We start from the raw sequence: 24,496 nt of genomic DNA, 5'->3' as shown, positions 1-24,496 counted from the left end.
GTTCATTTAAGAGCAGGTGATTCCTGATGACTATTCTACTGAAGGTCTATGGCTTTTAGAAATGGTACCTATGTACCATTATGCTGAGGAATTTATAGTAAGGCAAAGTGAATCAACTGTATTAATCATTTCCTTGGTTTTCAGGCATAAACACATGGCCCTCTTTTCCCGTTTGTATACTTAATTAGCATGCATCATCTGGGAATATGTAAGGCATATTTTCATCATAAATATAACAGTATGGGAGAGGTTAAATCCAAGGAAAAGATCTTAACAACAAAAATGAAGAGGGAATTTATTCATGAACAGCACATATATAAAACAGATATTAACTTGGAACCCCGTTTATCAGCCCCTGTACACAGAGTACCAAACTCCAGTCCTACAAGTTCAAATTGCCTGGAAACTTAGGTATGAGCATGACCCTTTGCCAAGTCCCCTGGCCAGGGCATGTGGGGATCTTGTGTAGGGGTCTTCCACCAGCTTACTGGCACTTGGCCAGCATGTGGAATGCCCACAGGGGTCTAACAGACCTGGAGTTACCAGAGCTGACCGTCATACAGGGACATTCTGCGGACAGGCTGGGATGGTAGTTTGGATGGAGCAGAAAGACTTTTTTTTTTTTTTTGGTTTGGGCATGCATTTGAAATGATTTGCAAATAAAGGTCTTTCCCTGGACTTCAATGCAGAAAACTAGACATGTCAACATAATACACTCTTAATTGGCAGTAGCCAAATGTGGTGTTGTCATCTCGGATGAAATATATGAAAAGAAGGCACCCCAACAATGGCTCCTAGTAGTTAACACCCTCACAGCTTTAAGTCATCCAGAAGATTTCTGCTGAATTAGCTGAATTCAGACATGCATAAGTGAAAGGTTTTTCACTGTACTCAACAAGACATCAGTGTCAATAAACTCAGACCTTCCAAGCAGAAGTCATTTTGCTGCTTTCTAAATATAGTTTATGGTTGAAAAACAAAACAAATAACAAAACCCACCAACAACAAAACTTTTAGTGGAGTTTTCATTAAAATGAAGATTTACCACAATATAATTGCTTACTCTATGGTCTGTTCACATCTTATGGGTGTTGAATGGAAATCATGGAAGAAATTTTCTGAAGTTTGTTCTGAAGATTGTTCTGAATTATCCTTGTGGGTAACAAGACCCAATGCCTGTGTCAGAATGCCCAAATATACTTCTATATTAGAAAGAAACCTTTCAAAGATCTAGGTTTGCTGCAGAGCTTCCAGCAGTCATGCTGGATGCTCTTTGTTTAAATTTTCCTAGGCATATTAACAAACTTTTGAACTGACCATGGAAATTCCTTCAGTAACAGACCCTCTTGTTGATAAAAGACCCGTGCAGTTAATTCCTTTTCCAGAATAAGAAATTTGAACTGGAAAACACAACCCACCTTCACCCTCCCTCCCCAAAATTTAGACTGCTCTTTAAACTGTTTGAATTTTCAGGTAATGCTCATCATCTCAATAGAACTGCATACAAGTTTTCTACTGCAGTCTTTCTAGTCTTTCTAGTGTGCTTATTGCATGCTTCACCTGCCACCTTGTGGTCTTTATGGGGAAATAAATTTTCTCAGGTTCAGTAAACCGCAGGTATGTTCCTGTGTAAATATTTTCAACGAATAAAAACCTCTAGTGTAGGGCCATATCTCAGCAAATTTCTGAGAAAATAAATTTGTAAAAGTATTCTAAAAAATGAGTTTTAAGAGCATCAGCTCAAAATTAGTTTCTAACATGACCTTCAAAATGACAGAATTTAAGTGTGGAAATTGTGGCGTACATATAGACAAAACAATGATAGAATGCCAGAGGAAATATGTAAGATACAAATCCTTTTCATCCTCAGCATAAAAGCATCAATAAAATATTGTAGATGCTGGCCAAGAAAACAACTGAGATTTACACAGTAGTATTGACATTCTGGGAACTATTCTGAAGAAGCTGGTTCAGATTCACAGACTGGTTGAGGTCAGAAGGGACCTCTGGAGATCATCTGGTCCAATCCCCTGCTTAAGCAGGGCCAACTGGATCTGCTTGCCCAGGACCATGTCCAGGCAGCTTTTGAAGATCTCCAAGTAGGGAGGCTCCACAGCCTCTCTGGGCAATCTGTGCCAGTACTCCCATCACCCACGAAAGAGAAGTGCTTCCTGATGTTTAGACGGAACCTCCTGTGTTCCAATTTATGTTCTTTGCCTCTTGTCCTCTTGAGCTCCACTGAAAAGGGCATGGCTCCATCTTCATTGTGCCCTCCCTTCAGGTATTTATAGACCTCTTCCTTCCAGAGCCTTAGTCTTTCTCTTCTACAATTTCTTGTTTTATGTCTTGTGTCTGCCTGACCACTGTCAGCCTCTTCAGTATCTGAGCAACCTATAGTCTTTTGAAAAAAGTGGTCATTCAACATTTTTGGAGCACTGGATGAGACTGTATTTTTATTGTCACTGAGTAGAGGCCTGCTGCTAAGCTTTTGGATACATTTCCAGCAGCTCTGTTTTGGTGTCACGCAAAGCATAAATAAGCCAGATGATTTATTGCTTTATTGATGGAAATGGCCAGAGCTCTTAGAGAAGGTATCTGCTCTCACAGCTAAGGCTGCAGCCCTAATGTGAGCAGCAAAGCCAGTAAGGAGGAAATGGCACTTTTAAGTGCCGAAATAAAAATAGAAATAGAGAACTGAAGTTGGGGAATTTTAGTAGAAGTTCTGTCATGCTGTGGTCATGGGCATTGGGAGGGGAGTGAAGAACGAAACAAAGAACAGATTATGAAAATGATGTGGATTCAGTAAGAACCATAAATAACCACCACTGTTCATTGCATCCCTGACTACTGGTCTTTACCCGCCTGCTGTCTAGTGATGTTTTCTCAGCCTTGTAAAAAGCCAAGCATATGGCTCCAGCCAGGTGAGTGCTTATGTGCATGATAAATCACAGAATCATAGAATGACTCGGGTTGGAAGGGACCTTAAAGATCATCTAGTTCCCACCCCCTGCCATAGGCAGGGACATCTCCCACCAGACCAGGTTGCCCAAAGCCCCATCCTGGCCTTGAGTACCTCCATGGTTGGAGCATCCACAACCTCTCTGGGCAACCTGTTCCAGTGCCTTACCGCTCTCTTGAGTGAAGAATTTCCTCCTAGCCTCTAATGTAAATCTCCCCGCTTTTAGTTTAAAACCACTCCCCCTTGTCCTATCATTATCTGCACAACAGGTTTCTCTCTGTCTTTTTTATAAGCCCCCTTTAAGTATTGAAAAACTGCGATAAGGTCACCCCGGAGCTTTCTCTTCTTTATGCTGAACAGCCCCAGCTCTCTCAGTCTTTCTTTATAGGAGAGGTACCACAGCCTGTCTTCACAGGAGAGATGCTCCAGCCCTCTGATCATCCTTGTGGCCCTCCTGTGGACCCATTCTAAGAGATCAACATCCTTGTTCTGTGGGCCCCAGACCTGGATGCAGCACTCAAGGTGGTGTCTCACAAGGGCAGAGCAGATGGAGACAATCACTTCCCTCCCCTGCTGGCCACTCCTCTGTTGATGCAGCGCAGGACACAGACGGCCTTCTGGGCTGCAAGTGCATACTGCCGGCTCGTGTTGAGCTTTTTGTCCACCAGAACTGCCAAGTCATTCTTTGCAGGGCTGCTCTCAAGGAATTTTTCTCCCAGTCTGTACTCATGTTTCGGATTGCCCCAAAACAGGTGCAGCACAAACCCTTCCCTGGAAGTGATCAAGGACAGGTTGGATGGGACTTTGAGCAACCTGTTCTGGTGGGAGGTGTCCCTGCCCATGGCAGGGGGTTGGAACTATTTGGGCTTTAAGGTACCTTCCCACTCAAACATTTCTATGATTCTATGGTTCTATTTGAAGTCTATCCAACTGGTACTATCATTATGTGTCTTCTTTTCCAGTGAGTGGGAACTTCACCAGACTATGATTTTCATAGCACAGAAGGCATCAGCAGGGTTTCATGGCAATACACTGTAGCAGTTAACAATGATCACCACTCGATGTCACTATTGTCATTCAGATTTATATTTGAGAAAACTTGGTTAGCTGTGGTTTAGTATTACTGGGAATGTGAATGTGACATTGCAGATGACCAGCATTACACATCTTTTCAAACAGCTGTATAAATAATAAGCTTTTATAATAATGGGCATATTTTCTTCTGCATGTTCTTCAAGTACTCACAGGACAAACATAATCATATGTTGTGATCTGCATTTCCTTTTTTACATAGAATCCCTTTAAAATATAGGAAATCTAATGTAAAGTGCCATATGTATTACAAGTTTATGGTCAGATGTTTTTACTTACCAATATATATTTAGTGATTACCCCTCTTACTCACAGACACATTTTAAGAGATCCTACAATATTTTACTTTTCACAGAGCTGTTGCAGATTTAAGTTTTCATTGACATTTTACAGTGATAGAGAAGATCATATGAGTTTTGGGGGAGCAGGTGAACAAAATTATTATCTTAGAACATTATTTGCCAAAGATATTTATTAACAACGGTATTTGTACTTTAAAATGTGAAAATAAATTTAAAAGTAATTGCTTTTTTTATTATTATTATTATTTATTTTTTTTTTTTCTCCTTGTGTGGTATCTACTTTGTATTTGTTTATGAAAGGAAAACCGAAGTACACAGGTAGATACACCTTTTACACTATTTGGGTCATATTCTATATTCCTTAACTTCAGACCAGTACAGAGAGTTCAAGTAGGCAAGAAAGGGATTAGAGAGTACTTCAGTGTACTTATGCAGGTGGAACCCTGCAAACCTAGGGAGCAAGTGCTTGAAAGACAGAGACATTTATGTATGATGCAAAGAATCATGGGCTACAAAGGGTGAAGACATTTGAGCCAAAAACACATTTTCCTCAGTTGGGTGTCTCACTTGGTTTGCTCAGCCCAGAGCAGAGCAGGCTGAGGGGAGGCCTCATGGCGGCCTGCAGCTCCCTCACGAGGGGAGCGGAGGGGCAGGCGCTGAGCTCTGCTCTCTGGGGACAGCGACAGGACCCGAGGGAACGGCATGGAGCTGGGACAGGGGAGGGTCAGGCTGGGGGTTAGGGAAAGGTTCTGCACCCAGAGGGTGGTCGGGCACTGGGACAGGCTCCCCAGGGCCTGGTCACGGCACCAAGCTGCCGAAGCTCAAGAAGCATTTGGACAACACTCTCAACATGGTCTGATTTTTGGGTAGTCCTGTGTGTATCCAGGAGTTGGACTCGATGATCCTTGTGGGTCCCTTACAACTCAACATATTATATGATTCTGAGATTTTATGATTCTATGATGCTATAATTTTTATGGCCTCTTCAGAAAATGCATGAAGTCTTGAGAAATAGTCACCTGTCAGTACAATTTGTTCTCTCAGCATAGCTCAGGCTCCTGGGAACCTTATTTAACTCTGTCCTTCTCCTCCCCTTAGTGCCAAAGCTTGTGAGAAAACTTGTGCTGCCTTTGCTAAAGAAGACATACCCTGAAGAGTGAGAACTTTTTTTTTCTCTGCATTTTCCGTCTTACTTCTTACTGGCAGAACAGCAAAAGAAGAACAGCCACTGAGGGAAAGGTGTTAAGTACTGTGGTGGTTTCAGGAAGAAAATCTCTTGAAGAACAAGTCTTCCTGATGAGAAACATGGTAAAAATCAATGTTCTGCCTCTCCAGATGCCTGGAAAAGAGGAATGTTTTAAATTTAGAAGTCAAATGAGGACCCCTTGAAACTCAAGTGGATCTGAGCCTTGCAGCAGAGAACAAGTGTGTGTGTCTGTGTACTTCACCCATGTAATGAGAGTCCTATACACATTGTGTAACCACTGTTGTTGTCCTACTGCAGTCTTCCCATAAGTAGATATGGAATTGGCAGGACCTTTTCTGCTCCAAACCATTTTACCCAGGATGAACAAAGCAGACACACAATGAAGATATTGCCCAAGGATCATCACATGGGTGGGCTGTGATTAGGCAGTCCTGAAATGCTGAATTGTTGTGCTTTTCTACCATCAAACTAATTTAGAATAGCTATTTGTGGGTATCTTCGGCAGACATCTGCCTCTGCCTCTGAAGGCTCATACATCATGTAGATGACAGATCCAGTCCTGGAGCACTGATTTCCGGCAGTTCGCTTCCAACAGATGAGCCACTTCTTTTTCATCTCTCACTCTTCCCTCTGTGGCTGGTGAGTCACAGCTCAGCCTTGATGTCGCTCGTATGGACAGATCTTGCTTTTATTGGAAAAGCTGGGCTTCTCTTCCCAAATCATATCCCACATGCAGAATTTTCATTAATCACTGCCCTTCTACAAAATGAAAACGAGACTCACCATGAACCAGCAAGATCTGATAATTCTTATTAATAAGCATTTGTCTCAAGATACTTTTTGACAGCTCTTCTTTTAATGCACTTTGCAACCAGGAAAGTACTGAGTAAGCTTACGGTGACAGTGCCTTAGCTTTGCACACTATTCCACATCTGTCAGCCAGAAGAACATAACTAAGCTACTGACACAATGCTCAGGCAAGCAACTTTTTACAACTGAAGCACTCACGATGATTTATTATGGGGTTATATTTCTTGCTTTGAAACTATATATGCATATAAAAAGTCACATTTGAATTATATAATGCTGCTCCAGGTGAACATCAGAATACCACTTTGGAGTCCAATTGTTAAATGAAATCTCTATTTTTTTTTTTCTTTGCCCTGCAATAAGACAGCAGAACTCCCTGAATATTGTGAATAAGTGGTATTCTGAGTTAAAGGATGAATCTGCCATTTTGGAAACCATAAGTCTGACCTGATTTTCAAGATGCTGTTAATAGAAATAAGTGAAAGTTTCCTGTTGTTGATAAAAAATTACAGTGTGTGGGCACTGCCCATACCACATCATTTTATGAAGTATTGGATTTTCCAGGGGTGCAAAGAGAGTTTGAACACGTCAATGAGTTAGATTCCTCTTTAGCGCAAAGGAAACGTCTCTAGTCATAACACAGACTTTCTTCCAGTGATTTTATAGCATAAAAAACTGTAATGAATTGGCACTAGGCCCTCAAAAGTGCTACTTTATGAAATGGTTCTTTTAGGGATCACGTATATGCTAATCCTATAATGAATTCAGGAGTATTTTTAGGAGCTGCTCTCACATGAGCAGTTATTGCCATGACAGCGTGTTCTTAAATATTATAAATTTTTTCAGATTATAAAAAATATTAATGATTTCTTATTATATCTCCAGCAGCCAAACCGTCTCAGGAGGGTCAATTGAATTTGTGCAGAGGCTAAGCTGGTAAATAGTGTATACCTAGAAACTGCAAGACATGGATTTTCAGTTCAGATCCTGTGGCCTGTGAGCCCTTAGCTTAATTTTTCTGTTTGCAGGCAGAAGGATTTTAAAATAACGTGGATATGTGTATAGAAAGTAATATTTTGGCAAACCATGTTATATAACACACAATACTTATAAACAGAAAACATTTATTCCATCAAATTTAAGAACTGAAAGATTGGGAAAAGTCTTCCTTCCTTCCTTCCTTCCTTCCTTCCTTCCTTCCTTCCTTCCTTCCTTCCTTCCTTCCTTCCTTCCTTCCTCTCTCTCTCTCTCCCCCTCTTTCCCTTTCCTCCCTGCCTCCCTCCCTTCTTTAGTTTTTTCCCCAGCACTATGGATAAGGATCATAATGCCACATCTCTCACTTCCAGTGTCAGTCTCCCTGCTCCCTGCATCAGCAGGGCAATAAGGCTGAAGTGCTGGGGCCCTGTGCTGATGCAGGTGCCGTGCTGGGCCAATTTTAGTGCAGCGGGGAGCTCAGATCCCTGCACCACGCTCCGCTTTTCTGGCACAGCTGTGCTGCAAGCCTGTGAGCTCATGCTTATGCATTAACAAAGCAGCTGAGCAAGCAGTCAATATCCCTGTGATGAACCTGTCAGGAGGGGAAGATAGGGCATGCTTCTTGCCTGGCAGGGTTTGGCTGCTGCAGCAAAATGGCAGGGCTGGGAGATGCTTACCTTGCACTGGGCAAGACCCAGCCCATCAATGGCCCCTGCTGCAGCGATACTCCCAATTAAGCAGTGTCTCACTGCGGCCATCTCATGCTGGAGCCAGTTCCTGCCAGTCAGCAAAACTGCATGACCCAAAATGACACCTCTGGTGGAGCACCATCCTGAATTAATGTGTGAGTGTACCCACAAGGGAGGAAGGCTGTGGGGAGGTGGTGTGATGGCCATGAGCTCCGTTATAAAGTAAATTTTGTAAGTATCAAGATTTATAAATACAGGTTCATGGATAGATTCATTCCTTTGCTAGCAATATGTATTTCATAGAGATTGCTACATTTTAATGAGGCCAAATATATCCTACTCGAAAAATGATGTGGGATGGACAGGTATTTCTAGCTTTACAGATACAAAAAGTAAACCTTAGTAATTATAGCTTAAAGTTACTAATCACAAAGTTTTTGGGTTGTATTATAATCAGCATTTTTACATGGCTACTTTATAAAATTTTATTGTATAATCAGAACAGGAAAAATAATGCAGACATACAAACATATGGGCACAAACTTGCATTCATATTCCTTCTTCAAAGATAATGCAATGCCTAAATGTAAGCTAAAAATCCTTATGGCTAACTTTTATCAACATTTCACAAAATCAAAGAATATCAGAATGGTTAAGGTTGAAGGGACTTCATGAGGCCACCTGGTCCCACCCCTGCTCAAGCAGAGACACCCAGAGCAGGGTGCCCAGCACCATGTCCAGGCAGCTTCTGAAGGGCTCCAGGGAGGACACACCACAGCTTCTGGGCAGCCTGTGCCAGGACTGTCACCCTCACAGTAAAGAAGCATTTCCTGATGTTTTGGACAGAACTTCTTGTGTTCCAGTTCGTGCCTATTGCCTATTGCCACTGGACACCATGGCAAAGAGCCTGTCTCTTGTCTCTTTGCACCCTCCCTTGAGATATTTATATACATTGACAAGGTCACTCCCAAGCTTCCTCTTCTCCAGGCTAAATAGTCCTATCTCTCCCAGCCTCTTTTCATAGAAGAGATGTTCCAGTCCCTTCATCACCTTGGTGTCCCTTTATTGGACTCCAGTATGTCCAGGTCTCTCTTGTACTGGGGGGCCCAGAACTGGACCCAGTACTCCAGGTGCATCCTTACTGATGCTGAGCAGAGAGGAAGGATCACCTCTCTTGGCCTGCTGGTGATACTTTGCCTCATGCAGCCAAGAATATTATTAGCCTTCTTAACAGCACATTGCTGCCTCATGTTCATGTCTATAGTGTCTCAATCTTTTTGTGAAATACTTTGACTTCTTTACTACAAATATCTTTCTCTTGGGCTTTATAGTTTAAGTTTGCATGATAATTCCCATCACAGTGTTCTAATAACAGTCATGTCAGTCTCCTCCTTAATATTTCAGATACTAAAATTTATTACAGAGTTTTAGTACTGTACAGTAAATTCTTTTATGTTTAGTTGGCTGTACTGCATATGCTACATTTCAGCCACCTTTTATACTTGTTGCTCTGAATCACAGATGCCTTAGGAGATCTGGTCACATACACTTTCATGACTTAATGTACATTTCAAAGTTCTTGCTTTGGCTTAAATCCAAGTTTGTTTTTTAATTATTTTGAAAATTTATTTTTCTCATTTGTAGATAACAATATCAAACTTCAGTTCAAAAGGCTTGTATCCAACTCCCACTTTTCCAGCTGAAGGTGTGTTTTGGTCAGATATAGCACAGGATCACTAAAACTGCAACTGCAGTAAGAAAAAACTAATAAATATATCCCTCTCTCTTCCTCAGTATGTCCTATAGGCAATATTTAAATGAAGCATAAACCCTAAGACATGCTCTGAAGGAGGTTATTAATGAACTTATTAATACAGTGCTCTGTTTCTTATTGAGTTGTTTAGATGTCACAAAAGAAAATGCAGTTGTATTGTTCCATATGCACACTAACTTGTAGAAAAGAGGATTTATGCTCTGAAAAGTTTTCAGTCCAAGTGAACAAGAGGAAGGACAAGCAGAGGTTGATTTTTGGCTGTGCTAGCTCAGGTTGCCCTGCTGTGAGCTGAAATGATTGCTGAGGAGACAACAAGGCATGCTGCTACCTAACCTGGCATTACCACGACTAGACAGCACGTTTGCAAACACAGCATCCTTTATCTTAATAGGTCTTTCCAGGCTTCTCAAGCTAACAAACAGGGCTGAGCATCTCACAGTTTCCACCTGCCAAGGCAGACGTAGTGTTTGAGATGGAAGATGGAGGCTGTGAGGGGCTGTGACCCTTGTTGTGCTTCTGCACACCGGCTGGACACCCAACACCATGTATTTGTGTAGCGCCTGGCTCAACAGGCAATCTGTGTACAATTTACAGCCCTTCTGTTTACGAAAACACCACTCTCCTGTAGTGAGTAATTACTTTGAATAGCACAGCTCCTGCAGCAATTCATTTACAAATCCATATTGTCTCAGCTGTGTTTTTCCTGCATATATTTTCTATAGTTGATTCTAGGAGAAAGTGCAACCTAAACTATAACTCTTTCTAATTAAATAATGATAATAATAATAAAATGTGTGTCTTACTCATAAGCCCAGATTAGGTATACAAGTATGAATTCATCTGCAGAGAACAAAATAAAAATAAAATTAAAAACCAAACCAAAACAAAACACAACAGTTTATGTAAGGTATGATCAAAAAAGTAAGAAATCAAAAAAAGTTATGGTAATAGAAGTTGGGCACACTGGGGCCTTTTGCTCTGCTATTATGTGTTTCCACAATACATCACAGTGGAGAAAATGCCGTATGGGATCAGAGCAGAGGTGTAAGGAATGAAAGCTATGCCATGCTTTCTCTGAAAATGGTATAGGTTCTGCCTGACTGGTAGGCATGCTGTGAAGCTTAATTAAAGTTTGTAAAGCACATCAAAATCCTTGGATGAAAGGCACAGTACTATGAACTTAGAAATTTGTGGTTTCCAGCACTACAGAGTGGAAGACTGAAGTAAAAATGCTTTTGTCTTGACATGCCATCCTTGGCTTGGTTAGCATTGTGTATGTGAATTTATCTACAGGGAGATACTAGGGGCCTGTGATGTTTTGGTTTTATTACAATTTGTGTGGAAGACAATAGTATCATCTTTGGTTTTATTACCATTTGTAGTGATACGTAAAGTATTGGTGGCATGAAATAGCACAGATACCTTCTCTTTGAGTTTAAAATATGTATTTACTCCATATTTTTTTCATATTCTCTTATCTTGCAATTGAAATAGATAATCAGTGTTGCTATTCAGAAGGAAGTTCATACTATGCTGCAGCAACTTCTCAGATGTGTATTTTCCAGCTCATTTTAAATATTCTCATTTTCTTTTTCTGCATATATTTTCAAAAGCCCATGCTGCAGGGAAGTTGCAGAAAGTACACAGCCATGATGGAAGCCTTGTTTGTTTATGTTTTTATAAACAAATCACACAAGTCTGAGTGTAAATAGGTAGTCCCATGTGCATCAATCTGGCTGTGAAAATTCTGCATATAACAAAAAGTTTGGTGTGAGCGTTAATATTCCATGACTCATCCCTATGCAAACTTTTAAATCCTCAACCTTGGAAATCATTCTGTTCAGTTAAGCCCATGTTTCATTATTATTTCCGGGGACAAAAACCCTTGTGATTTTAGTTTCTATTGATGAATTGTATCTCACAATACCTGGCTGCTTAAAACAGCTCAGACAGGGTTTAAACTACTGCAGTTAGGAGTTACATGCATCTCTTAAGTAATTTTAGATAATTATTTTCTATAAAGCTGTATATCTATATTGGTAAATATCTCTGAATGCACTAGTTTCACAGAGACAAAATTAAAAAAAATATATATTTTTTGAGCTATTATATCTGATGAATCATGATGTTATAGTCCTGACTGTGATGGCGTGACATACATGTAAACTTTTCTTAGTGTCTTGTTCATTCAGGAAGCAATTATATTATTGAAATTCATTGTATTCCAAAAAGATCTATAAATATTAGGAGAATCAGCTGTCATTGCAATCTTCTTCTTGGTAGTTGCCTTTCTTATTTAATTTTGATAATTTCCACGTTTCTCTTGTCTTGAGAGTTGTGTCAACTAATACTTCAGTTAATCTCTACTCAGCAGAGATGCAGATGTCTAACTGCTGTTCCTTGTAGCCTATGGATAAAGTGGAAACTGGTGCCAAGGGCTGTGTTTATGTCAAGTGTTTGGACCTGTAAGTGTTCTAAGTGGGTGCATAATAATAATACCTGATAATATAGGAGTATAGCAAATATTTCAATTTATTTGTTACTTTGATGATGGTTGACTTAATGCCTTCTGTCCTCTCTAATATATGGACGAACACATTTTCAACCAATGCCACTTTTAACTTATGTTTTATGTCAGAACTTATGTTTTCCATCAGAAATAGCTGCTAATTTCTGTACTATTTTTGCCCTGTTGTTTACGCTCTGAAAGCAATTCTGTATCTGTTAAATTAGTTATACCTTTTGTAAGCCAATCTCTTCATTTCTTCCTGTTCTTACTCTTCAAGCTGTCGTGTTTTGTTAAAAATATTAAACTATATTTTGTATAAAGTATATTTAGTAAAGTATATTATTCACTATTCTGTTTAAAAAAGGTTCATAAATTTCATTGAACTCTTGGCTAGGAATATGGAATCAGTCATGATATTTCTCCATGGAAAGAGAGTGTGAGTCCATGTTTGAAAAACTATATATATTTTTTTTAATTTAAAAGTTGTTGTTAACTTGAAACTTTTTATATCTTATATTAATCGCTCTGCTCTCCAATCAGTTTTTAAAAAAGAAGTCCCAGAAAAGATAGCAAGGTAAATATCCTGAGATATTTATTAACATCCTGAGATAGTAATATTACCATATTTCGACTGACAAATCATATTAACTAGGCACTAAAACTTGACATAAAACAAAGTAAAAATGGGCAAAGAGGTATAGTTCTTGATAAGCTATGCTTATGGGTTAATTCTTATCTATACTGAGGCATTTTGGATGATTAATTGACCTGATAGTCTTTGAGTGAAGATCCCTTGCAAATATAAAAGAACAATGTAAAAAAGATCTTTAATGCAATTGAGAAAAAGTCTGGATTTCCAGTCCCAGGTCTTGTTCCATCAGGCATACATATATATATATATTTATATTTATTTTTATACCTTTATAAAGCTACTGGTACATGACTGCACCATTAAGATAGAAAGTCCCTCTTAGAATGCTTCATGTATGACCTCTAAAATCAGCTGGGATCTACAATATTGCCAACTTTTATCTAAAGTATGGAAGTTTCAGTTTAATCCCATTATTACTTGTACTGAAATCAGGCATGACCATAAGAGTCAGGAAAGTTCATTTCTACCTTTTTTTTTTTTTTTTTTAAGATCTCCAGTATTCTTATGTTCATCTAATAGTTTCATTCTAGTGAACTTTTTCATAAAAGTGTTGGAGTAGCTTCTTCTCTGCCTTTTCAGTATTGCTGTATCTTTCTTTGTTCCCTGTTAAGTCAGTGCATGCAGAGTCTCCAGTCAAGTGTGACTCACAGCAGATGCCTCATGAAGTTGCCTTAGGTTAGTTGAAAGAATAATGCTCTTAATTATAAATCTGTTTTCTCCCTAGACCTTGTCCTGTTAGAAGCTGTCATTCTCAGAAGTAGTATCACAGTGACAGAACATCAAGTTTCCTAATTAATATAAATCAGAGGTCTATCTAACTACACTCATGTATGTCAGTTGAGACTGTGATCTCTCATCTTTATTTTCATGCTCTCATCTTTCTTTTTACTTTAGAATCAATAAATGAACTTGGAGAAATTTCTTCCTTGCTTAGCAAGTGTAGTTTCTGCAAGTCACTGAGACCATTCAAGGTGTAAATCGAAGTCTGGATGACCACCTTTAAAATAGTGGCCAAAGATCATAAAAAGCTTCCACAAATTCAAACTGGTATGCACATGTTGATTATAAATGCCAGGAAATAAATAGAGTAGAAAAGAGTATATTGAAGTTAAACAAAAAACAACGGACAGCATCAGAGAGTCCATCAATGACAATTCTGGTGCTTCTGATCAAGCTTTGAAGTAAATCTTTTGGTCTCCTGCTTTGTACTGTGCCTTAATTTAGCATCTTCCCCAGAGCACTGTTTGTTTCATTATTTTTGTCTTACCTTTTCAAAATTCCTTAGGATCAATGATACCATTAGTTCTATACATGTTTTCATTCTTTTATTTTACCGTGTTTTCTTCCCAGTACTTGTCTTCTTGTATTACTTGCCATTTCCAGCATTTGCCGTGTTTTACTATCTGTCGCTTGTTAGGCAGCTCACATTTCCAGTATTTGTCATTTTCTTTTGCATTTAATTTCAATATTTGTGACATGTCTTTTTTTCTTCCCGTGACTCATAATTCATTTGCTCCCAGTGCTTCTCCAAATGGCTGCAGGATAGATTCATGTATAATGTGGAAGGTTGCAAAGTCCAGAGCAATGGCCCGCTGTTCTTATTAGAGTACATCTTCTTGATTTTAACTGAAAGGTAGAGAGGAACAGAATAATTTAATGCATTATACGATGCAGCTTTCTGACTTAGACTAACAGTAAATTATTGTCACTGGACAGTATTTCTTGAAACACTTCTCTCTTTTTTTTTTTTTTTTTTTTTCTCAGAAAGACCTGGCAAGGATTTTGTATCTGAATATGTTCAGTAATGATTTTCAGAATACTCATATGCCATTATTCTGCATTGTTAATAAAAGGAAACATTTTAACATATTTTTTCCTTTGTGCACATTAGCAAATTGAGTGCATACAATCAAGGAGGCAGGGGATCCAGGTGTATAAATAACACATATTACCATACAGTGCATTGCTCCAAAGCTATGTTTTGTGGTGTTTCATGTGTGTAATGTATATTACAGGCTTAGAATTTAGAGAGAAATCTAATTTGAATGGATCATGAATGGAGAGAATTTACAATGGAAAAGACTATCTGTGTATTTTATAAAAATCCTTATCTCCTATATATCTAAATCTCTAAATCTCTAAATGCTGCACAGAAGATACAAATAGCACTATTACCATCTTGTAGATGCAAATAGCACTGTTATCATCTTGTAGAATTGACAAGTAATTGACAAGTTCTTCCACTACTACATCTTGTAGATGGTAGTAGTGGAAGAACTTGTCAATTACCTGTCAATTATCTTGTAAATGGTAATAGTGGAAGAACTTGTCAATTGCTTCCAATGGTCTTCTTACTGAACGGTTAAATTGTGTTGGTGATTTTTTTATTGGTGCCCTTTTTTTAGCTCTATTTTCTTGTGCTTCTGCTGCAAGAGGGTTGCTCTCACCATCCTCTTTGGTAGACTGATGAAGTACAGATACCAGGTGGTTTTCCTAATGTCCAAACTTGTGTTTGTTGTGCTACCTCATTTTACAAGATAGTCTGATCCAATGTCCTGAACACAACAGCGTGGTACACGGAAGCTTTTCATTCTTAGTCCAGGATCTGGCTGGGCAGGAATGTCAGGGCAATTCATTTGTTCCCTTACAGATCTCAGAGTACAGAGGCAGTAAACCAACCAGATAGAAAATATAAACAAATGTTTAACAGTGTCATTTCTTCTGCTGTTCCCTTCAACCATTTTTCATCTCCAGTGTTCATATCTTTCATCTAAAGCCAGATAGCAGCATTTGACTCTCTTTGCAACTGCTCAAGCACCCACTTAGTACTCAAAAGGTAAAGGACAAGGACTTAGCAAAGAGCAGGAGGACATAGACATCCCAAGTGCTATGGAAGACACGGTTTTCTGAAAGGGGTCAATAGCTGACTTTGCACCATGCAAAGTGAACAGGAGATGGGGTTTGGGATGCTCCATGGTGATCCGTGCAGGGTTTCAGTTTCTTAGCTTACTACCCTGTTAGCTTCACCGTGTTTGTGTTTTGTCTCAATGCTGCAGAGGGGGGAATGTCTGACAGCTCCAGGCATCAGCCTACTGCTCCCTCTGCCAGCACTGCTGCTTCCCTAATTCCAGAAGACCCCCCCGCATTCTTGAATATATCCCTCCAGTGTAGTCTTTTCCCTTCTTTATATTCACTCTGGAATAGAAAGCAAGCAAGAATCCACTCTCTGTGTCTCAGGTGATCTGGTTTCTTCCTGTTTTACTCTCTTCTCTTGAACCATTTATTCTTATATCAAAAAACATGAGCAAGGCTGCAGTCTTTGGGATGATACATGCTTGAACTCCAGAATATCTGCTTTTTTCTGCTCTCATACTTAGGAAAAAGACAAAAACCAAACCAACCAACCATGCAACCAACAACAACAACAACAACAAAACAAAACTAGACCTTCAGGCTGCTAGGCCTCATGTATAGCACAATTTTCACGTTTGCTTTTACTTCATTTTCAGAAAAAAATCTAAGTACCAGTAGATGTCACTGCAGTCAAAACAAAGTTCCTAGGGGATTTTTCACTGCAAATAAAATTGCTTTCCTAAGATAAACCATTTCCATGATAAACCATTGTTAATTGATAAACCATTGTTAATACTACTCCCAATTTTTTAATTTGGCAGATCAAATCCCCGAGAGCATGAAATATGCCTCAGGAAGGAATTCAGGATTAAAGTCTGGGTTTTTAACTTATTCTGAAAGTCAAGTGGTTAGAAATTTCTCAGCAAAATGTGTTTTCACTGGAAAAAATAAACGGATTCATTGAAATAATTTGTGGAAGCATGATGGCTCTAATGATTTTTTTTTTTTTCTGTATATAAAACCCTAATTCTTCCAGTATACAGCAGAGTTTCTCTTCAACATTAGAAAAAGAGATCCAATGCCAAAACAATTCAAACTCTTGTGATTAGAGGATATGTTTGAAACACTGAGGACTGAGTGATCTGGGTAATTCTTCCCTGTTTTATAAACAGTACTTGAACTGATCTTATGGAACAGGAGAAAAGGAGAAGCCTCAGCAGTATAGATGAGGTGAAGTCTTTCTCTTTCAATGCAGACTGTGATAATTTTAGGAAGAAGGACACTATGGAAAAGGGTAATATCATAGTTAAGACTGAAAGCTATATATTTAGGTTCTCTTTGTAGTTCTGCCAATGACTTTTTATTTGATATTGAGAACTTATTACCTCCATACTGCATTTTTCTCATCTTTAAAATGAGGATAGTATTGCCTCCCTACCTCAAAAGAATGTGACAAAGATGAATTTATTAACTATTTTAAAGGAACATGAGATCTCAAAGGACCACATAAGTGCAAGACATTGCTGATTCTTCCACTCCTGTGTTACAGAAAGACTTCAGTTAAGCAAGGTCTCAGTGAAAAAACCTTTTCCATTTCCCACTGCGATTTTTTGTGCAGTTTTGATTTTTGATTTTTCATTTTTTAGGGGATGCTTGCATAGTATACTTTGAAATTGCATTTGGGAATTTCAAAGTTTTTAGTAAAACACGACAGACCTATCTATCCCATAATATGTAAAATCTCAGGAACAGGCATGCTAGAGATCAAAATCTCTTGAAGGCTCTGCTCTGTCTGAATATGCCAAAGGATTTGAGCTTCTCTCTCTCACTTTATTTATTTATTTATTTTTCTGTCTACATTTAACTTTATGTGTTTACCTTTCTGCAACAGACATTTGACTGGATTTACCTAGTCTTATCTGTCACTAGAGTGGTAGATTTTAGGCAAATGCCTAAACCACGCTGTTGAGTAAATCTGTTTCTCTCAGTCATTCCTACTGGGGATACTCCATTTCACATAGATTACTACGTATCTACTTGGAAACAGTGTAAGGGATGGTGACTTAATAGTTCAGAGAGCAGAAAACCTGCAGGGTATGTGAGAGCATGAGGTTCAGATCCATGGGATGAATTAAATAATGCAAGAACATCATGGTTGGATTCTTACTCTCATATGGCTGCCTGAAAATCTTTTAAGGTCAGTGAACATCTGTCTTCCATCTGAGTTTGACCAGAAAACCTTGTCCTTTAAAAGTAATGAGTGGTACTTTTCTACTTTGACACATCAACAGTTTCTGACAATTATTTAATCACAAAATTGTCTGCCAGTTTTTCTTCAAATAAACTTAATCTGCAACAAAAAAAGGTCAATGGTAGAACATATAGGGATTGCTTTGCTAAACAAAAATGAACATTTGTTTAGCTAATTCTCTCTGTTGCCCAGTATCATCTAGGTTAGAAGTCCCTGGTATGTGGGCTGAGAGTCGTCATGGAATTCTATTAAACATTAAAAACAATGAATGCATCATTTCTGTTTGACTGTATTTTTTGTGATCTGCAGGCACTTTCCTCCAGGGACCTGTTTTTCAGTTAGAGGATATGAACCATACCCATTGCAGCAGAGAAAATGCTGAGTGAACAGGGATATATTCCATGGACAGCAATGTGGCTTTTGCTGGCAGTACTTTATTGTGTTACATGCCTCACGACATAGTGGTGCAAAACTATGGACACTGAGGGAAGAAAAGCATTAGGCAGACCAACATGTAACACAGAGTAACTCTGGGATTCACACAAGTGAATATTTGATTCTTAAACTTAAGCCATATTTATATTGGCTATGAAATTAGACTGTTGCTAGAACTAGGCTAGAGAAAAAAGTACAATACAAAACACACCTAGTCATGGGAAAAGTGAAAAAAGATGTTACTGCAGAGAGCAGTAGATGTAATAACAGATACTGTGCATAAGGTCAGATGCAGCAGCAGCAGCTGTCAAAGTGTTGGTGTTGGAAGGCGTTGGAAAAGCGCTGGAACTACAGAAACCGTAGTTGGCTCTGCACCATCTCCTGTCTTCTCAGCAGAAGGAACGTTTGCTCCTGCCAATATAAAATAGGTCCTACAGTGGTTCTAAGACAAAACAGCATCATGAATTCACATCATGAATTACAATGAAAGTCACTTAAAAATCCAACTTGAAGCATATGAGCAAACAGTTTTCCTGGAGGCTGTTCTACGATTGCTTGAAGTCAACAGAAAGATTTTGACAGAGTTCAGCAGGTGCTGAATAAGGCCCTTAGCAGAAAGGAAGATACAATTCTGTTTTATGGGGTTCAATAATATTGCAGCCAAAGAAATCTAGTAGCTAGTGGGTTATAATAGCTTAATAATGGTGTCTTACTTTGCAATTGGAGAAGGTTGTGAATGCAGTCTCCCAGATGTGATTGCCCTAAAGATACAGCTGGGTGGACACTATAAATGTACATATGTAGCCTATTGTTTTAGTTTAGATCAGGAGCATGTTTGTGAATTTCCCTACTGTCCTCAGACTGTGGAATAGTCTTGGAACATGCAGGCTGTTTTTCTTTTTTATGTAAATAAACTAGAAAAAATACTGCGGGAAGATACTGCTAATGGGTGGTGAACAGGCAGTATCAGACTATATCTAGTTATCATTAAAACCTTTAAACTGGATATGTACATCACATCCTTGTCACCAACTCTTCTAACTTACAAATTTTCTTTTTGAAACACACTGCTCTCTTAGGTAGATGTAGCTTAAATGACTTAAATTCAGTTATTTTTCTTAGCTCCTAAAGATACTTGCAAAAGAGATCTGAACATCTGTGCATGCATTAAGGCCCGTGAGAAGGCAGCTTTCATTACAACCTACCTTTCCGTTTGTATTTGTGCATCTGGTCTTTATTTGTGGCATGTGGAAGCAAACATTCCGTATCATCTCTTATTTTCCTCTGTGCCTATTTATATTGCAACAAATGTAAACCCTCTATAATTCTATTAGAATGAGCAGAGGCAGATGCTGCTGCAGCCTAGATGACGGTGTTTGCTGTCATGTCATTTCCATGCATTACAGAAGTACATCCTGTCACTTCCCTCATTGTCTGGTGAGTATTGCTTTTGCCATTGTGACATTCATTGATTAAAAAACAATGCTAATGACTAACACCTACTAACTTCAGTGATTCATCATCAGTTGTCTTCTGTAAGCCTGCCTTCCAGAAACCAGCCATTCATTCCCTTGGGCTGATTCATGGAACCATCAACTCACAAAGCAGCAAGGCTAGGGACATGGGTCTGAAGAAAGTGGTAACGAAAGTAGGGAACCCCTGTGGCACTTGAGAAAATAAGACATGTGAGCTGATGATACCCGTCTAAGAAGGCTTCTTGGTGCTCTGACAAATGGGATTAGACATTTCCAATCTTTTTTTTTTCTTTTTTTTTAAACAATTTTGTTTTTGATTTTTTTTATATCAATAGACAAAAGAAATCTGTCATGTATGATGGCTAATGTGTTTATAAAGGAGATGATTAATTCAAACTGTTAATTCAAGGACATAAATTCTATATGTTTCAATGATTTTCTTCAGATTTACATTTGATCCATCTTTTGTTTTACACTGTGCTGTCTGATTATGAATTACAGTTTGTTTTCCTTGCCCTAACTTCAAAGTTCAAGCTATAAAACCCTATATTAACCAAAAATATAGGGAAGTCAAAACTTTCAATTGATTTTGTTGGTATAGGAAGAACAATATGAGCCATACCATGGCCATTCTGTTAGCTATGTTGTTAGTAGTTATCCTTCTGAGTGGTTTTATGGGTGGTTTTACCCATCTGGGCAGCTGAGCTCCACCACAATTGCTCTCTCACTCCCCCTCCTCAAAGGAAAAGGGGGAGAAAATATGATGGAAAAGGCTCAAGGGTTGAGATAAGGACAGGGAGATCACTCAACAATTATCATCACAGGCAGCACAGACTCAGCATACAGAGATTAATATAATTTATTGTCTTTCACTAGCAGACTAGAACAGTGAGAAACTAAAAGCAAACTAAAAATACCTTCCCCCCCCATCCACTCTCTTCTATCTCCTCCCCCCAAGTGGCACAGGGGAACGCAGAATGGGGGCTGTGGTCAGTCTCTGATGCTTCATCACTGCTGCTCCTTCACAGTCCCTCTCTGCCCATTCCTGTGGGCTCCCTCCCACGGGATGCTATCCTTCCTGAACTGATCCTGCAGGGGCTGTCCACAGGCAGCAGCTCTTCAAGAACTGCTCCCACACGGCTCCGTCTCACGGGTCCATCCCCCAGGAGCAAACTGGTGCCCCACGGGTGGCAGCTCCCCCCAGACCCCCTGCTCCTGCGTGGGCTCCTCTCCATGGGCCGCAGCCTCCTCCAGGCCACATCCACCTGCTCCACCGGGGGCCTCTCCAGAGGCTGCAGGGGAACTGCTGCTGTGTGCCTGGAGCACCTCCTGCCCTCCTGCTACACTGACCTGGGAGTGCTGTAGCAAAGCAGTTTTTTTTGTTTTGTTTTGTTTTGTTTTGTTTTGTTTTGTTTTGTTTTCTTCAGTCTGCTCTCACAGAGGCCCATCCAGTGTCACTCCCTGGCTCAGCTCTAGCCAGCAGCAGGTCCCTTTTGGAGCCTTTTGGCTCTGATCTGACATGGGGCAGCTGCTGGGCTCTGCTCACAGAGGCCACCCCTGCAGTCCCCCTGCTACTAAAACCTTGTCACGTAAACCCACTAGTAGGATAGTGACGATCAGGTAAGCACTACTTTGGGGTTCACAGTCTGAACCACCTTGGGGAACGAAAATGCAGAAAAAAATATCAATTTGTGAGAAAAACAAAATTAACTGAGAGAGCATGTCAGGGACAAAGATCCTACCTGTGTTCTGACTCTCACTTTCCCAGATATCAGAAAAGATTAATACCTTCAGAAATTCAAGTTTATTTCTACCTCTAACCCTGTTGAATGAGATCCTGTTTGTTTCTGTATTTCTGAAATTATAGGAAGGCTGCCATTGGACATTTTTTTCACCAGAACTCAGCATAAAGCAGTATCTTCTCTGCTCTGGTGGACTGAATGCACAAAAAGGCCATTCACATTAATTCTGACACTAAAATTAGTTTCTGGACCTCTAAAATTCTCAGGTAATATAAAGTTGTGCTTTTCTGGAGAGGATATACAACAGGGAAAGCTTGAGTTAGAGCTAGAAATAACGCTAAAGACAAGCTCTTTAATCAAGTCTTTTAAAACTGATGTAACTATGAAGAAAATAGCAGAAGGTGTCACCAGTTTCCTTGAAGAGGCACCAGAGCTTATAAATATGCAATAAATCTGTAAAAAAATGAGATGTTAGCTTTCTTAACAGAAATGTTACCAGTAATTTTTGAAGACAAAGCTAAAAAGATGTCTGAAATAAAGGAAAACATTGCCATTCCACCCATACCTCTGTCCAATTTGAACGGGACTTTAGAGGAGGTCATTCACCTCAGATAGTATCAAGTGGCTCTTATACTTTAAAAAGCATGCTTGAATGTCAGATGCCTGTGTGCTAAACTGTGATTGCCTCAGCAAGCCTGAGTTACGTCCTGTACCTGCTGTTCTGCTCCTGGGAGCTGCGAGCAGGAACAGACGGTGACTCAACAGCCTTTTCAGGATACTGCTCACAGAAACACTCCATGACACAAGAAAACAGCAATAAAATAATCCATACTCTGCTGTAATCTGCCTACACACAGTTCAGCACTCCAGTTGTTAGCCAAACACAGCTGTCTTCTGCAGACTTCCTCTGCCCTCTTCTCTGGGAAAGTTGTGATAGTTTTATGGCTGAACTTCAGTCCTGGGCTCAGTCATCAACATACCTGCTGACATGCTAAACTTGATTCCAGGTTTGACGTGTCAACGACCACAAAGCCCAGACATACGGATTCCGTCAAGGTCTCCATCTCAGCTCAGCAATAGAAACCAAGCAGCTGAGGACTGTTGGACCTCAGTGAGCATTTCTAGCCCATTTCAGGGCAAGGTCAAAGAGAGATTTCAACTACCCATGAAGATGGCTTAAAACACAGCAGAGCAGAGAGAAACATTTGTCCCTGTGTAGACTTGTTTCAGCTCCTGCAGCCACTATGCCCAGTGACAGGACAATAAAATAAAATATGAGAAGTGATAGCTGGTGTAATTCTGCTTCCTTTAATATATTCCTACTGTTCTGTGGTTGCAGCTAGCCTGTTGATTTTGGCTTGGTTCATGTGGAGTCAGCTACCAGGTCTCAGGTGGGATCTGTGGTGGAGCTGAGACACAGGAAATCACAGTTACAGCTCTCTGCACCAGGATCCTGAGCTGCTTCCTCGCATCTGGGTGAGAAGGGTGGGTGGTGGGTCAGTGTCATGATTTACATGCTGGCTCACTTTCCCTGGTTTGAGCTATTGAAAACTGGGCCATTTCCCATAAGGATGCTCTGACTCAGCACTACAGTCCTGTGACAGCACGAATCCATGTTCAGTCTTCTCCTGAAACAGCTGCCGTCTCAGGAAGTAGCTTTAGCTTTCTTTCCTCAAAATCTCCTCTCCAGAGGGTACTTGAGCCTGAGGAACAAGATCTTGATACCCCACTTTTAATTTCCTTGGAAAGGTAGTCAGGTATGCATTTTCCCACTAATCTCCCAGATACTAAGTAGGTTTTTATTTTTTCCCCAGAAGTATTGCACCTCTAAATGTTTTATTTCTTGCTTTTTATTTCTCCTTGGCCATTTATACTTATCTCCTCATAATCATACGGGAGCCTCTGGTAAAACAATTGGCTACTTAGATGGCACGTAAAATGCTCATGATTTAGTGTAGTATATGTTACATTCTCTGTACACACTCATTTTATACTTACAGTTGGCTGATACTTTCAAATATGCAGCTGTGGCAACACCTTCTTGAGAAATTTTCAAATCTTTCCAACATGTATATGACCTAAAAATAAAAACAAAAATCCTTCAAATTGAGACATACATTTCTGGAAAACTACCACTCCACAGTAAAGGTTCAGAACATCTAAAATAAAATAACAATTACTTACTCTGACACACAGAAAAAGATGGCTAGGAGATAGGTATTCAATGTAAAAATACATATATGGTAGAATTCTCAGAAAATTCAGGGTGGTATGATGCAAGCTCTCCCAACGTTCAGTACTGAGCTATGTATGGATTATGATATTGATATGGACAGAAAGATAGGAGCATGTGGCTGGAAGGGACAGTGTAGCTCATGATGTATAGGCAGTCTGGTTCATCTAGGTCAGAACCCCTGAAACTGTGGGCAGCCAAGGGCATCTGTAGTTCAAAAAGCTGCAGAAACTTTCATATATACCATATTTCCTAGGCTGAAAACCACATCCAACTATGCCATGAAATTGTAAAGGAGACACTGAGAACATCTCCAATCTGTGTACTAGCACAGAGCTTGTTAAATACCACTGCCTCAGAGCCAGACTACTTTCTTCTTTATACAGAAAAGAGAGAAAGAGAGAGAAAGAGAGAGGAAGAGAGGAACAAAGAAAGAAAGAAAGAAAGAAAAAGATAAAGAAAGGAAAAGAAAGAGAGAAAGAGAGAGAGAGAGAAAGAAAGAAAGAAAGAAAGAAAGAAAGAAAGAAAGAAAGAAAGA

General features: G+C 39.6%; 1 long non-coding RNA gene across 1 annotated transcript in view; it reads right to left on the bottom strand.

Moving 5' to 3' along the window:
- Window positions 1-14,496: 14,496 nt before the first annotated feature.
- The window catches only part of LOC118162463, a 10,446-nt gene continuing 446 nt past the window's right edge, over window positions 14,497-24,496 (bottom strand). The window contains exons 2-3 of the long non-coding RNA XR_004748464.1: window positions 23,724-23,803; window positions 14,497-14,595 (exon numbers count right to left, since the gene is read on the bottom strand). This is a non-coding gene — a long non-coding RNA (uncharacterized LOC118162463). The remainder of the gene's footprint in view (window positions 14,596-23,723; window positions 23,804-24,496) is intronic.

The sequence above is a fragment of the Oxyura jamaicensis genome, chromosome 2, assembly GCF_011077185.1.
Source record: "Oxyura jamaicensis isolate SHBP4307 breed ruddy duck chromosome 2, BPBGC_Ojam_1.0, whole genome shotgun sequence".
Taxonomy (NCBI): domain Eukaryota; kingdom Metazoa; phylum Chordata; class Aves; order Anseriformes; family Anatidae; genus Oxyura; species Oxyura jamaicensis.
The sequence above is the reverse complement of the archived record's forward strand: the minus strand, read 5'-3'. Positions and strand labels throughout refer to the sequence as shown.